This window comes from Hordeum vulgare, chromosome 1H (assembly GCF_904849725.1).
Source record: "Hordeum vulgare subsp. vulgare chromosome 1H, MorexV3_pseudomolecules_assembly, whole genome shotgun sequence".
In the NCBI taxonomy this organism is placed as follows: Eukaryota; Viridiplantae; Streptophyta; class Magnoliopsida; order Poales; family Poaceae; genus Hordeum; species Hordeum vulgare.
This window is the reverse complement of record NC_058518.1, coordinates 464,481,738-464,492,265: the sequence shown is the minus strand read 5'-3', so window position 1 is coordinate 464,492,265 and position 10,528 is coordinate 464,481,738. Positions and strand designations below refer to the sequence as shown.

Sequence of the window (10,528 nt, the reverse complement as noted above, 5' to 3'; positions counted from 1 at the left end):
ATCAAATGACACTGGGCAATGAATTAATAGGTTAGAACAGAAAAATAATATAGGTATAAAAAGTATACAAAAGCGATAACATAGTAGCGTGAAACAATGAAAAAGTATAGATACATTTGAGACGTATCATGATCCCAAACTTAATCCCTACCCGTACTCGAGTAGTCAAATGATAGAAGAAAGACAACTTTCAAGGTTGAATGCTACGTAACACTATCTTGAACAAATGATGTAATGTGTATGTGAACTCGAGATAAAAGTGATTCGTGGCAATAATTGATGACTCACAAGTATAGGGAATCAATCATAGTCCTTTTGATAAGTAAGAGTGTCGAACCCAATGAGGAGTAGAAAGAATTGATAAGCAGTTTCAGCAAGGTATTCTCTGCAAGTGCTACGAGTAATAGCGATAGGTAGTTTTGTAGCAAGATAATTCATAACAAGTGACAAGTAACAATACTACCAAGTGTGGAGTAACTAGCCCAATATTTCTTTAGCAAATGATAGGCACAAAAGTACTCTTATACGAGGCAAGCGCTCACGAGGACACATGAGAATTTCTGTCTACTCCTGTTCATCAAGTTGAGTTGATTCGCGTTCATTACTTTGATAATTTGATATGTGGGTGGACTGATGCTAAGGTGTTGTTCTTACTTGAACAAGAAACTCACTTATGATTATCCCCTCACACAAGCAACCGCAACTACGAAAGAAAAATTAAGATAAATCTAACTATAGCATGAACCGCGTGGATCCCAATCAGCCCCTCATGAAGCAACGCATAAACAGGGGCGTAAGTTTTTGTCACTCTCGCAACCCATCATCTAATTGTTACTCCACAATGCCTTCCCTTAGGCCCATAACATGGCGAAGTTTAATTTAGCCGACGTTCACATGACACCACTAAGAGAAGAAACAACATACACATCATCAAAATATCAAACGAATACCAACTTCAGATGATTACTTATAACAAGACTTCTCCCACATGCCGAGGAACAATAGTAACTACTCACACCTCATAAACATGTTCAAGATTAGAGGTATAACAATGGTGATCAAGGATCTGAATATAATATCTTTCACCAAGTAAACCAATTAGCATCAACTACAAGATGTAATCAGCACTACTAGTAATCCATATGTACCAATATGAGGTTTTGAGACAAAGATTGAATACAAGTGATAAACTAGGGTTCAAGATGAGATTGTGTTGGGGAGGATGTTGATGAAGATTGGTCCTCCCACTTAGGAGGCAACGTTGGTGATGACGATGGCTTCGATTTCCCCCTCTCAAAGGGAAGTTTTCCTAACATAACCTCTCTGCGAGAGAGCAAAAGGGCCTCTGCCCATGTTTCCGCCTCGAGATGGTGGCTCTTCATCCTGAAAGTACCCTTATGATTTTTTTGGCTAAAACACACCATATAGGAGAAGAGAGGGGGAGACTTTCTAGGGCCGCACAAGCCATGAGGGGCGCCCATGGGCGTGGGCGACCCTGTTGGCTTGTGGTCAGCAGGTGGGCCCCCTCTCGTATATTTTAGGCCCAATAATTATTATATATTCCATAAAAATTCTCCATTAAATTTCAAGTTATTTGGAGTCTAGTGATTTTTCAGCCTTTTTCTTGGTTTTCAGGTCCAGAATTCTAGTTTCCAGTAATTTCCCTCCTGGCAATGTACCTTGCATATTCAGAGAGGAAAACATTAGAATTGTATCATAATAAAGAATAATGGACAATCTCTACTATTAAAGGGGGATCTGCCGTCGTCGTGATGGTTCGACCACGACAGATCCCCCTCGCTAGCTATCCTGCCACCACGTCTTCCCACCGATTTTTTTCAACCCTCCAAAAACCAGGCGGCGGTTTAATAAAAAACCAGGTGGTGCACGATCTCAACCCTCACCGAGGATGCTTTCCAAACCACTTATCACGATCGCCCATGGCGCTCGCTCATCTGGGCAGCCCACGCCGCCGCCCAGGTTCCCACCTCCACCACCACTTCCCGCAGGACCGCCGCCGGAGGGCCGGCCGGCAAAGCCGTGCCGTGCCCACAAGGAAGGTGGCGTCGGGGCATTCTCGTTCCCCTCCCCCATGCTAGATCCCCCTCCCCCACCCACTGAGACGGCAGACATCCATGAATCCATCCATCCTCCGCGACCGGTAAATTTTCCCCACTCCTTCACCCTAACCCCAAACCTCTCCCCACCACTCCGCTTCCACCCTCAGCGGCGGCGAGAGGCCGTCCCTTGTCCGCGAGCCCCTCAACCGCTTCGACAGCAACACCATCGCCGTCCACAACAGCCGCGGCCGACAGGTCGGCCACATCGAGGGCCGCACCGCCAAGGTCCTCGCCCCGCTCCTCGACTCCCACATCATCGCCAACACCCTCGTCGTCGTGCCCGACGGCCAGTCCTCCAAGGCCGGCACCAGTTTCTACAAGCTTCCCTGCCAGATCCACCTCTTCGCCCGCCCGACCGTCGCGGACATCGGCCGCGAGGCCATCGACGGCAACGGCCTCGTCCTCATCGACCCGGACCACATCGAGTTCTCCCTGTCCGGGTCCGCCTTCATGCAGGAACAAGCCAAGAAATCTGGCTCGGATGTCGATAAGTTGTTCGCGCATGTGGGGAAGGAAGGGGGGAGCCGGATTGAGCCCATGGAGCCTCCAGAGGATGTCGTGGTCTCAAACCTCTTCGAGCACCAGAAGGCAGCCTTGGGGTGGCTGGTGCACAGGGAGGAGTCCTGCGACCTCCCGCCATTCTGGAAAGAAGATAAAGCTGGGGGCTACGAGAACGTGCTCACCAGCCAGAATACCAAGCAGCGGCCGCAACCGCTGAGAGGCGGGATTTTTGCCGATGATATGGGGCTTGGCAAGACGCTCACGCTGTTGTCATTGATTGCGCGAAGTAAAGCTCGCAATGTCGGAGGGGGGAAGGCCAAAGGGAGCAAAAGGAGGAAGATCGATGACGCGGAGGCGGGATGGAGGACGACACTTGTGGTGTGCCCGCCCTCGGTGTTCTCGTCTTGGGTGACACAGCTGGAGGACCATACGAATGCACGCAGCTTGAAGGTGTATATGTACCATGGGCAGCGAACAAAAGATAAGGAGGTGTTGTTGAAGTATGACATTGTGATTACCACTTACAGCGTCTTGGGTACAGAATTTGACCAGGAGGGCTCACCTGTGAACGATATTGAATGGTTCCGGGTCATTCTAGATGAGGCCCATATTATCAAGAACTCTGCAGCTCTACGGACTCGGGCGATGACTGCTTTGAAGGCGCTGGGTAGTCACAGGGACGCCAATTCAGAACAGCTCATTGAATTTGTACCCGCTTATGGCGTTTTTGAAGTTTGAGCCTTTCTCAGTCAAGAGCTACTAGCAGAGCTTAATCCAGCATCCCCTGGAGAAAGGGAATAAGGCTGGGTTGTCACGATTACAAGTAAGACGGTTGTCCCTTTCTTCTCACTACACCATTTTCGTCTTTTCACAATTGTAGAGAACTAGGAATTATAGCAAGTTGCATCAAATGATTTTGAACATTGAAGGTGATAACCAGTAAACCATATCCTAGGATTAGAAAGTTATCACTCATGTTGTTTGCTTGCAGTACAGTTTCTCCTATAGGTTTTGTTCCTGACATTTGTATAGGCTCTTGCGCATCAAATTCTCTTACCACTTGCTATCAGCCCATCATAGCGTGCTTACATGCATCTCTTATTTTCCATTATGTCAATTGTGCTATTCAATTTTGGCACTTTTCATCTGGGTAAAACGATTAATGCTGGTATAATGGTGTTTGAATGGGATCTCAAACAAATGATGCTATCTTTCAGTTCTGCAAGGTAATTTTTTTCTTTGTGTATTGCAGAACCTACTTGGTGCTATCTCATTGCGCAGAACCAAAGAAACAAAGTGTGGAAGCAAGAGTGTGGTTGCCATTCCACCTAAAATTGTTGTAGCATGTTACATTGAGCTTTTTGCAGAGGAACGGGAGTGTTATGATCAGATGGAATCGGAAGGGAGAAACAAAATGATAGAGTTTGGTGATAGAGATTCGATATTGCGTAATTACTCAACCGTGCTTTTTTTGATTCTGAGGCTACGCCAGCTGTGCAATGATGTAGCACTGTACCCTTTTGACATTAAATCATGGCTTCCTGCTAACACCCTTGAAGGTATAAACTTCTGTTTTGTATTCATGCTTTTTTGTTATGATGATATAGTATAGACATAATTGTATTTCAGTTGCGAGATTTGTCACTTTAAATATAATTATTTTAATTTAATATTCTTGCTGTTAAAGAAGTATCACATGTGACTATGTGAGTTATAGTATATTACTATCTGAATGAAGTTTTGTCTTTTACTTGCTCAGAAAACATGTACTGTATTAGCTTCCAACTAGCAAGTACTTAAATGCTATTTGTTTATCTGTTCAAGATGAACCAATGTTAGTAAGTGACTTGGTAGTCATTCACTAAGTTTGTTACTCCCTCCTTACCATATTCTTAGGCGTCGTGCAGCTTCACCAAGCAAAGTGGGACAGCCAAGCTCCTGCGCATGGCTTCCCTTATCCTATGGGACGAGGTCAGCATGACGAAGCGGCAACCTATTGAAGCCACCATGACGAGGCGAGGCGGATCAGACCAGGATCGAGCGCGGCAGTGCGTAGAGGAGGCCGCCGGCGGCAGCGCTCCATGGCCATGGCAGCTCGGCCTCTTGGGAAGAAGAGACGAGGGAGAGAGAGGAGTTGAGATGGAGAGAAGAGAAGCAGAGCAGAGGCGACAGGGATTCGTTTTGCTGGTCCCGCGGCGGCTCCGATCGGCTGATCAAGGTATGTGTCCTGATTCCTCTCCTTCCTATAAACAAAACTTTGCCGTGTCGTTGCTAGCTCCTAGATATGCCTTCATAATTTTAGTCTGTGACCAACAACAACCTACAGGCTGCCATTGTCTGTAAACAGCATGATTGATTGTTATGCGGTGTGTCGGGACCGGTTCCTGACAGCAAACGTCAACTGTAACAACGCCAGATCGTCGCTGTCATTGGTGTACAACACCTTTGCCTACATCGCCAGGGGTGGTTGACATGCAAGCTATCCAATGGCACATCGGTGCCGGAGGACATGTTCGGGCGTGGGGTGGTGTGCAGGTACATCTAGATTTTGGTTGTCTCGTACGACTCGGCCATGGCGGATGTGCTAGGCGCCGGGGATACCATACTCGAGGACGCCATTAGGGCGGGGTTCTCGGTCCCACAGAGAGTAATGTTAACTAACGTTTTGTGTTATGTTCTTTTGAATTTATGTTAATTCTACCATGAGTTTTCTTATGTGCGATGTCACTGGTTATGATTTGATGCATACTGTTATGATTTAGTGGATATTTCTTTTGTTTTCCAAAGAAAAATGTATTGTTACGATTTGATAAACGTTTGTCAATCTTTTCTTTCGAATTAAGGAGCATAGCTCTCCAAATTTCATTAATTCGAAACCACATGGAGCAAAACTGGGTACACCCGCCGACTATGAAACCTCAGTGGTACTGACAATTTATTACAGCACAAAACAACCACCGGCAAACAAAGCAAAAGAAAAATGTCCCTCGAGAACACGGAAGAGATTATGCCCAAACACAATTGTTGAATTTATTTTCATTTTTGAATTTGGGAAACTAGATAGACACGTAATTAGAGTCTTTTGAAGCGTGATGGGTTGTATTCCAAGGCTATTACTGTGGAGACCTCCCATTCTTGCTCCGCCTCGGTCTTCTTCCTGACATGGGTTAAACAGGAGGATACTCTCAAGGAGCGGGAGCGCAGGCTTCCATATCTCCACGGATTCAGGTACCATTAGGCGACCCTCCGTTCTCTTGAATCATTTTTCTCTGCCAATTTTGCTAGAAACGGATTAATCAGCATGGAAATTCTTGAGAAGGTCAGAGTACTTACGGAATATGGTTTATGGATGTCGAAAAATTTGCTTGCAGCAGGGACAGGCGAGGAGAGTGGAGGGCTCACCGCCGCGGATATATTCAGGGCGACATCGAACTTCATCAAGAAGAACATGGCCAGGGAGGGGGCTTCTTGCTGCGTCTTCAAAGGGAAGCCCAGGTTGTCGTCAAACGTGCCAGAAAGGTTACAAACATAAGTGTCAGAAATAAATATTCAGCAATTGTTCATGGAGGCTGAAGATTCAGTAGTAACTAACAGGTTATTTGGTTTCTCCAGCTAAACAGTCAGTATCTATTTTCTGAACTTAGCAGGGAACTCGAAACGCTTCAGAAGGTTGAGCATCAGAATCTAGTGAGGTTCCTCGGGTTCTTTGAGTAGAGAGATGAAACTATGATTGTCGTTTTTTGGGCCATGCTCACTCCCTAGGGATATTGGCTACTTGTACATTTTTTGTGTGCTGCTCTGCTTACTGCCTGAGATTTGTGAATCAAACAAATTTAGTTTAATTCCTAGGTTTATTGTCCATGGATAGTTGCTACTAATTGAAAACATTTAAATTTCTAGCCATGTTTAGGCCATCTTTATATTGTCTGCTTAAGAGCAGGATATTCTGAAAGGACAAATAAGCCTTATTTGTAATCGTTTTTAGTAAAGAATGATAAGGAAATTGTAGTTGTCCAGATCTTGTTAGGTTTGTAAGAAGTTTTAACATGATTCTACTATAATTAAGACAACCTGAGTGCCATTCTTTTAGGGCCACTCCTTGTTCTGAACTGAACAGGGGCCTAAAAAGTGAAAACTGAACTGAAGACAATCTGGGTTCCATTGTTTACTGCCATTCACTGATTTTGATTATCTTAACATGGGTTTGTAATCTGAACATAACTATACACATGTCAAGCTCGATTGTTTGGTTCAATAATTTAGCCAGCAACAATGCGACTAAGCAAGGATTGCTCCTTCCATCTTTTACTTGGTTGGAATATTGGTCTTTAGGAAATTTTGCCAGGAGTGTAGTACATATGTTTGTAGAGAGTTTAGTTTTTGCGAAAATACATTTGACATGCCGTGGCACCTGTCCATATTAGAACACATTCTACGTTTTTTTGATATCTTATGTATTGAACTTCACATCTCCATCAGCCTATTCCTGTGTTTTCTTTATGAGCTAACATGGTACAAATTAAATATGCATCATCATAGAACGCTCAATTTTAAGGTAGCTGCTACATAGCTTAAAAGTTTACATGCTTTGTGACAGGCACTTGGAGGAAAAGTTCAAGTTACAATCTGAGTACTACTCTATTTTCGAGGTAACAACATGGAGTTCTTAACAGGATAGCTTGGGTTGAGTTGTATATGGTTTAGTTTAACCTCTTGTTGCATTTGTTTGTGATTAGTGTTGTGTGTAGCTTTGCACGACACCCTACCTAATTTAGGGACTTTGCTATTATGCATGCTTTTTATTTGCAGGAAACATGGAGGTTGGTTGCTATAGGTACATAGATGTGAAGTTTTAAGACTCATTTGGCCTTCTCTACTGAAAGGATCAAGCTACATGAGAAGGAACTAGGACAATGCTTGGAGACAAAATAAAACATAAACCCTCTAAAAACAAGTGGCTGTTATTGCAATAGAAGTTGTTGTCAAATAGGAGTAGGGAGGAAGACATCATGTTTGTCAATAGATGATCGAAAAAGCTCTATAATTTCTACCTGAACCTTTGTCCACTTCTTTTACAATGGAAAACCAACAGTTTCACACGAAAAAAAATACATGATCAAAACTTAAGAACCACTATAACGCTGATTGTTTTTTTTTCATGGCAACGCACGAGCAATTGAATTTTGTGGAAGTTTTTTGTAGTTTTGAAATGAGTGTGAGCTTTTCAAATTATGATGGAGATTATATTTTTTATTCATCCAATTTGGGTGGAGAAGATATATGTCAAAGTTGGATGGAGAAGAGGCCCTATCTTCGTCCTCATTCATTGCGTAGCACAAAGCAATGGGAAGAAGCTAGACTTTCTAAGTTGAGTCATGATGATTTGAATGCGAGTTACATGGGTTTTGATAGTAAGTATACGATGATATTTGTTCGAACACACTCATAAGTCACATGTGCAAGGTTGTCAACCACCATAATTTTTTATTAATCCGTGGCAACGCACGGGAATTTGACTAGTAATATCATAAATATCAATAAAAATTCATGATGCAAAATGGGCGTATCAACTCCCCCAAGCTTTGACCTCGCTTATCCTCAAGAAAAAGCCGAACTTGATAATAATGACCACATAATTTGAGAGAGAGGTGATGATAAAAACAGAATACAGACATGAGAGCATCATGAATATTAACATAGCAACAAGTTTTTTCATCATATAGCTTCTCATAAACAAGTAACCATCTATCCACAACATTGAAATATAAATCTTAAACTTTATTGGCAAACAACGAACTATGTTCTTAGTCATCAAGACAATCATAATTGATCATATTTCAGAGGAGATTCTGTGTAAGAGCTTTCGTATTAGCAAGTTCACATACTTTACTATCATTTAGTCTGTATGACTGCTGACACTCATTGTATATTTTCGGAGCTAATGTTTTCATCGGACACATAGGAAGATAGGGCCTTTATTGTTTTTCCACTAAACTTATTTACCTCAAGGAGAATGTCAACAATAACGATTCATGATCTCCTACATTCAACTGAATATATATATATCTGGATCTATCCCCAACACATGATGTCGGTGTACTAAGAAATAGGTCCTTAGTACCCAGACTTGTACATATGCAACCGCGGCCTCCGGGGCCGGCAAAAGATGCCGGACAACACCAACCTACAAGCAAAAGTATCAACACCAAGCCGTGGCAATCCACCTTGCTCGGAGAGACAAGACTCAACAGTTATCACGCTCGGCAGGAGCCCTCCATATCTCCGCCGCTCCACATCATCAAGCTGGTTGTCAATATGAGTAAGGTGTCGAGCGAGCAGGAGGTTAGGTGGGATTGGTAAAAGGGTGATGACAACAGTCATACACATGCACCAATTTTAATGACACTCGTCCTCCAGCATATCAAAAGAATAAGAGATAGTTGGGCAAACGACACAGAAGGAGAGGCAATCCTTCCAGGGGAACATCGCGAGTGCGCCACCTCACGACACATTTAATGAAATTGAATGAGTCTGTCAAAGTTAGGTATTTCCCACTATGGCTCTTGTCAGTAGTTTTGGTAGCTATCGTGTAGGCTGTTTTAGCCACCGTGGTAACCACTTGGACTATAAAAGGAGGTCCATGGCTACCTTTAGAAAGATCGACTCTTTGTTCGATCTACACGCGTAGCTTTTGCCCTTGAGCATCCTTGCGTGTCGAGCACACTAGTACTGTGAACACATACATAATCAACCAGAACACATGACGTAGGGTTTTACGCTTCCGAGCGGCCGAAACATGTCTAAACCGTGGTGCATGCAACTCCCGGTGATGGTCTTTGTGCACCCATAGTCCCCGTAGAAACATAGAAAGGGACCTTGTCAGTCCCACAGATCATCGAATCACCCCAACATCTTTGGTGCGCAAGGTAGGGGGAGTTGGTGTGCAAATCTTCACCAACACTGCATGTTTTCTTCATTGACTCCCATGGCACCCAAGAAGTCCAAGGGAACATCAGCAGTCATCCCATCTTCGTCCAAGCTGCCCACAACGGCCGCTATGTGTGGTGAAGGCGGGGTCGGGCATAACACACATCGCACTGGAGAGCATAGCCACAACACTACGCGGAGCTCCACCAGCCGTGACCCAGACGAGCCATCGTTGCGTCCCAGGACGCACCAGCAAGGTCCGAAGGCCGTACCGCAACAGCGGCGATGAAGAATGCCACGACTAACACTATGGCGCATGCACCAACACCTTCTCCGCGTGTTTCGCAAGACAACCACAATCAGCGCCCCGGGGGAGGCGACCCCTGCTGGCATGCGGACAAGACCACCGTGCACCACTCTCGGGACGCGCAGGGTCAACCTCGTCAGCAGACCCATGGTGAGGATGGACAACATGTGATGGTACGGGAGATGCTCCTTTTGGTGTTGCGAGGAGTAACAGCCACACCCATGCCTCACACCGCTCTATGCCCAAAAGAAAGGGGGAAGCCCTGGCGCAGTCCCATCTGTTGCTGAATTTCCCACCTGCGCTGGAGAACATGCAAGACTAGATGGCGACCATAAAAAGCCTACTGAGCTTCGCAAATTACGACAAGCCGGACGCATCATGGTCTTCGCGCGCGTGCCATGCTGCTCCGACGAGGTCCATCGTCGGATACGATGCAGACGAAGAACCTACAGTACACTCACCCTCACAACAGAAACAATCTTCCCATGGGATCGACACACAACATGAGGTGTCCTACACCTCAATGGACCCGCGACAGAAGTGAGATCAACACCATGTATTGAAGGACACGCGCAAGGAGGAAGCATGCACCACCATCGAGAGGCGATGGGAGACGCATCACCAATCGGATAGTCGTGCGGATCCAGTTGTTAACGAGCCAGCACCGGGAGCC

At 44.9% G+C, this 10,528-nt stretch overlaps 1 pseudogene; it reads left to right on the top strand.

Moving 5' to 3' along the window:
- The first annotated feature begins 1,940 nt into the window (after window positions 1-1,940).
- LOC123400832 lies at window positions 1,941-5,092 on the top strand (annotated as a pseudogene).
- The last annotated feature ends 5,436 nt before the right edge of the window (window positions 5,093-10,528 follow it).